The sequence below is a fragment of the Mus pahari genome, chromosome 5 (genome assembly GCF_900095145.1).
Source record: "Mus pahari chromosome 5, PAHARI_EIJ_v1.1, whole genome shotgun sequence".
In the NCBI taxonomy this organism is placed as follows: domain Eukaryota; kingdom Metazoa; phylum Chordata; class Mammalia; order Rodentia; family Muridae; genus Mus; species Mus pahari.
This window is the reverse complement of record NC_034594.1, coordinates 34,216,196-34,222,195: the sequence shown is the minus strand read 5'-3', so window position 1 is coordinate 34,222,195 and position 6,000 is coordinate 34,216,196. Positions and strand designations below refer to the sequence as shown.

General features: G+C 43.0%; 1 protein-coding gene across 4 annotated transcripts in view; it reads left to right on the top strand.

Moving 5' to 3' along the window:
• The window catches only part of Ankrd44 (ankyrin repeat domain 44), a 277,518-nt gene that overhangs the window by 161,266 nt on the left and 110,252 nt on the right, over positions 1-6,000 (top strand). The gene's annotated exons all lie outside the window — the stretch shown is intronic.

The following is a 6,000-nucleotide window of genomic DNA, read 5'->3' as shown; positions in this document are numbered from 1 at the left end:
TAGGTGGAACAACAATATGAACTAACCAGCACCCCCTGAGCTTGTGTCTCTAGCTGCATATGTAGCAGAAGATGGCCTAATCGGCCATCATTGAGAAGAGAGGCCCCTTGGTCTTGCAAACTTTATATGACCCAGCACAGGGGAAGGCCAGGGCCAAGAAGTGGGAGTGGGTGGGTAGGGGAAGCAGCGGCAGGGGGAGGGTATAGGGAACTTTCGGCATAGCATTTGAAATGTAAATAAAGAAAATATCTAATAAAAAATGGGAAAAAAATAAAATAACTGAAAGTTAATGAAATTGGAATAGGTGATGAGTCATGAGGATGAGGAATGGGAAGAGCCAATGAGGAATGGGAGGAGTCCATGAGGAATGGGAGGGGTCCATGAGGAATGGGAGGGGCCCATGAGGAGTGGGAGGGGCCTGTGAGGAGTGGGAGGGGCCAATGAGGAATGGAAGGGGCCTATGAGGAGTGGAAGGGGCCACTGAAGAATGGAAGGGGCCACTCAAGGGGAGATGCTTTGCAGAGGGAGAATCATCAAAGGTTGGCAAGATAAGGAGTAGGACCTGAAGATGAAGAATGGAATCTTGGTAGGGGCGTGACACTATAGAATGGGCACATGTTTTGTTCTGGGGCTAGACTGCCTTAATTAAAAGTGTATTAGTCAGGGTTCTCTAGAGTCACAGAAGTTACAGATAGTCCCTTTATAGTAAAGGAATTTATTGATGACTTACAGTCTGCAGTCCAATTCCCAACAATGGTTCAGTAGTAGCTGTGAATGGAAGTCCAAGGATCCAGCAGTTGCTGAGTCCCACACGGCAAGAAGGTGAAAGAGCAAGAACCAGACTCCCTTCTTCCAGTGTCCTTATATGGTCTCCAGCAGAAGGTGTAGCCCAGATTGAATGTGTGTGCCACAACACCTTTAATCCCAGATGACCTTGGACTCGGAGATCTCCCTGTCTTAATCTTCTGGAATCCATAGCCACTGTGCCTCAAGATCTCCATACCAAGATCCAGATCAGAAACTTCTATCTCCCAGCCTCCAGATTAGGTTCACTGGTGAGCCTTCCAATTCTGGATTGTAATTCATTCCAAATATAGTCAAGTTGACAACCAGGAATAGCCAATACAAAAAGTAACCCATCTGTGCTTTGTAAAATAAGGGAAATAATATCATTCTTCTTCATGGGCATGTTGTGGAGATTAAGCATATTTGTCATATCTAATTGTTACAGCCCAGAGCTAGCATACAGTAAGCACTTGATATTGTTTGCATTCTCTGAGAGGATTCCAGGAGCAAGGGTAGGCACAGGAAGCAAGCTGACTCTTTTTATTTTGTGTGTGGGTACAGTGTTTATGCCACAGCACACGTCCATGTGGAGGTCAGAGGACAACCTGCGGGAGTTAGTTCTCTTCTTGTATTAGGTGGGTTATGGGAATTGAACTTGAGTGCCCTGGCTGGGCAGTGAGCACCCTTCCTTACCCACTGAACCATCATCTCACAGGTTCTGCCTTTAATTTTTGAGAAACTCATGTTGAGCCAGGCTGAGAACACAGAAGTGGAAAATGTGATGTTTTAGCATAGGAGAGCAGTGAAGGATAAAATAGTAGTACTTTGGTTGCTTCAGTCACAGAAAAGTGACAGGACAGGGCAGTTGTCATCTGCAGAGAGAGTATATAACAGCATGACTGGAGAAGCTGAGGGAAGTCGGCAGGAGCTCTTGGCACTTAGGGTTAGGAGAAGGAAGATACAGAGCAAGGATGAAGGAAAGGGAAGAAAGAACTGAAGGGAGTGTGATTTCTTCAGGAAGGTCTGAGGCATGCCGAAAGGGAAAAATAGATCCAATAAAGAGTGTCTCAGAGCTCCACATTCTATAGACGGAGCCCAGGCAGGGTCTCAGGAAGAGGTGAGTGCCGTCTTCATGGGCGGTAGAGTGGTGGGAAAGGGAGAGGGTGTGTGTTCCATGTGCACAGTACAGTCCCCGGTCCACTAGCTTCATTTCATTTCCCTTAGCTTTGACCTTTCACTATTGAACCTCGGTAAAATAATAAAGGCATGTTGTTTTATATGAAAATCTATTGAAGATTCACTTGTAATTTGCAATTAAGAGAAATATGTAATTTTCTTCTCTATTACAGATTATAAGTTTGGTAGTACCTCAATGCATTTTTTTTTTTTTTACAAACAGTCAGACTTCAAAAATGTACTATATATACAAAGCCACCGTGGGAAAGGTAGAAAACATCTCAGATAGCTGCAGCCTCGTTCCTCAGTTCCTGGTCACTAACATTTAGTCTGGTCACTTGCTGTCTGTGGACCTCTGGAACATTTATAGCTAGGAGACTGGATCCTGCCATATATCTGCTGAGTGAGTCGGTTCCCTTGTCTGTATGTTCCGGGGCTAATTTGTAAAATGGGATTTATCATGAACTGTTACAGGCAGAAGGAAGCAGCAGAAGAAACATAGCCTTGGAGTTTGGGAGAGGAAGGAAGGAAAGGAGGAAGGAAAGAGAAAGTCAACATTTGAGTCCACACATGTCATCATTTAAAACGAAATAAGCTGAACTACATGTGGCTTTTCACGGTCAGCTTTCAGATACTCTCCTACAGACTGGGTAACTGAGTTCACATAATGATGCCCCTATCCTAACTTAGTGTGATCCCATAGCAACCTTATTGTCTTGAGATGGGGCACTGACTCCTGTGACTCTAGGATGCCACATGCCACAGAGCATGTCCTGTCTCCAGAGAGTAGCGGTGCCATTGAGGGAGGAAGCTTTGGGATGTGTGAGAATGAACCCAGAAAGCATTATGTATAGAAGAAAGGCTTAATGGACTCCTGAGGAACATGGTGTGCAAGACAACTTATATATTCTATTTAGTTCAAGAACGTGTTGGGTTCTACTCTGCATAAAGTGCTAGTACTTGTCACACAGTAATCACAATTCTTGCTAATTTCCTCATATGACTCAGGGCTTGACCATACTTAACAAAAGGGATTCTTGTTTAAGTGAAGACTCAAAATAAAAATTTCAAAGTCTTTAATCTGATGGGAAAAATATACCCAAGAAATTGGAGGGTTATTAGGAATTAAGAAAAGTATTTTTTTTCCATAAAAGCAAAGTCTTGAACAAATAGAAGGATTGAGCACAATCGTCCCAGGTACACAGACAGTATTGCCCATGTCCAAAGTACTGGGGACAGTAGCAACCACAGGTCCCAGCATGAAGAGGCAGACCATGAAATGTAGCAGAGTTTCTACTTTCAGCTTGAATATTGAGTTCTAAATGTTAAAGACTTAAGAAGGAACATGGATTGCCTTTTGAATGTCCTTGGTTGTCAGGTTTTTATTTTATTTTATTTTATTTTATTTTATTTTATTTTTTGAAAGAATGAGTACTCTCTACATCCGTACCATGTAAGCAAAGCGTCCTCCTAATGGCAGCCATGAAACCGAGGACAACTGGCTATTGCCCAGTCTCATTAGTAGGTGAACAAAGCCAAGTCTGCAAGGATGGATTGGAGATGAGCGCCATCGCACCAAGCAGCCCAGCTCTGCATTTTATCAGCTGGGGTCATTCCTGCATGGTGGTTGCTCCCTTCCACTCAGGACTGACTTTGCAATCTATATGCTAGTAATTGCCTGCGCCTGCCCTGGCTCGCAGCTGCACTGTATACAGCCACCAACTGAGGAATCCTTTGTAGAGACTTCATGCTCTTTTCCAAGCGTGGGAAAGTGCCAGCTTCAATATTTATCAAGATATTTCCTAAACTTGAAGTATTTATAGCTTTATATACATTTAATTAAATCATAATTACTTACAGTTTTACATTAAATCTAAGAGATAATACTGAAGCAAAATTTAAAGAAACAGCACCACCTATGGACAAGTCAGTGTCAACTCTAAAGTCACACTTTCACTGTCAATGAGTCTTGGACTATAGTCCCTGTCCCTCTTACTCGGTGTGTGTGTGTGTGTGTGTGTGTGTGTGTGTGTGTGTGTGTTTATTCATTTTTCCAGAGTGGTTCCCAGGTATTAGAGTTATTGGGACTGTCTCCACTCCAGACCAGACTCTGGAATTATGTGGCTTTTGAAATGTCTATGAGTGTGTCAAGGTCGCGCTGTAGACAAACTTTGTTCTCCCACTGGCTTTTCCTTTAAAAGGTGTAAGTCTTACTTCTGCCCTTTTTCAATATTTGCTGATTCAGGCCGTATTAATATTACATGGGTCCTAATATCTTCCCTCCCATATACCAGAAAAAAGTTTTAACTTTATTGTTTGTTTCTTCAATTGGGATGTAGTTACCACTGTGATTGACTCTTGTTGGCATAGACTTTGTGTAACCACATTTTTCAAAGGAATACTTACAGGATATAATAAAGCTAAAAAGCAAGCAAACAAACAAACAAACAAAACATAAAACCAAAACAGCAACCAGAACACCGCCACCCATAGCCTAAAGCATGGCTCTTAGCCACGGCTCTTAATGGTACAGTTGCACTGGGCAAGCTTGAGGTGATGATGGTGATGCTGAGATTCAGTAGGTATGAGTTAGTGCATAGAATTCGTGTCACAAATTAGAGCCCTGGGTAGGGGTGGATCTCCTCTAAGAGATACTTATTTAATAATTATTTGCTTTCAATTGGGGGATTTTAAAAACCACTTTAAAGCATAGATGTTTAGATTTCATCACAAGATTGAGTATTCATGTGTGTCACTTCACTATTTTAACCTGAACTTGGAAAAAAAGCTTTTCTACAGATATTTAGGAAATAACAGTGATAACCATTTAAAAAAATTCCTGAGGGCCAGAAAACTGGCTCAGCAAGTGAAGAAAGGCTCCTGCTGCTAAGCCTGTTGACCTGAGTTAGAACTTTGGATACCACACGATAGAAGATAAGAACTGGCTTGCTCAAGTTACACTCTGACTTCCATATGTACATGGTGGCATTTGCATCCACACACATATACATTAAATACATTAAGTAAAATGTAATAAAATTAAAAAGCAACACTTAAATGAAGATATGGGAACTTTTCATCATAAGTTTAAACCTATCAGAAGTTTAAAATGCCTTTAACAACTTCTCTCCCCACGCGGAGCATCAGTAGGCAGCAGTCCACTGCAGCGAGTCTGCTGCTCACCTGCCCTCTGCTGCTCACCTGCCCTCTGCTGCTCACCTGCCCTCTGCTGCTCACCTTCCCTCTTCTGCTCACCCGCACTCTGCTCACCTGCATGTTGTTCACCTGCACACTGCTCACCTGCACTCTGCTCACCTGCATGCTGCTCACCTGCATGCTGCTCACCTGCGTGCTACTCTCCTGCACGCTGTTCTCCTGCACGCCTCTCACCTGCACACTGTTGCTCACCTGCACGCCGCTCACCTGCACACCGCTCACCTTCATGCCACTCACCTGCACACTGCTGTCCTCACACCATTCCTCTAGGGTTTCATACTGCATATTGTAGCCCAGAAAAGGAGCTACACTGAAGCTCCAAGGCACAGTTTCTACTGAATATGAACAGCTCCACACGATCCAAGCTCGGGAGTGCCATATTGAGGAGCTGTTTTGGTTGAGTAAATATCTATACACCTGCTCCTCTGGACGTTCTTTTGTTCCAGAATCAGACAGGTCCTTTCAGATGCACTTTCATCTCTTAATTAACTGTGGGAGTTTGGTCGTTAGTACAATGGTCAGTAGGTAAGTTCTGTATATTGTCTATGTTTTGTCTTAGTCTGTTTTAGGAAATTTCCCAATTTTTCTGTGATGAGTAAGGCATACGTAAATTCAGCCCATATTTACTAACTACCAATAAAATGCAGGGAATGGTTAGGGTTTCCCCTCAGTTTTGAGAGTTGCATCAATTTAGCCAGCCAGTAGGTCAAACAGACCTAGGCAAGTTCACGATTGCTTACTTTTCTAGACACTGAGACAAACACCTCAGGAAATATCCTTTGTCCATTGATAACAAGGGAGAAGAGAATGTTCTGGACGATC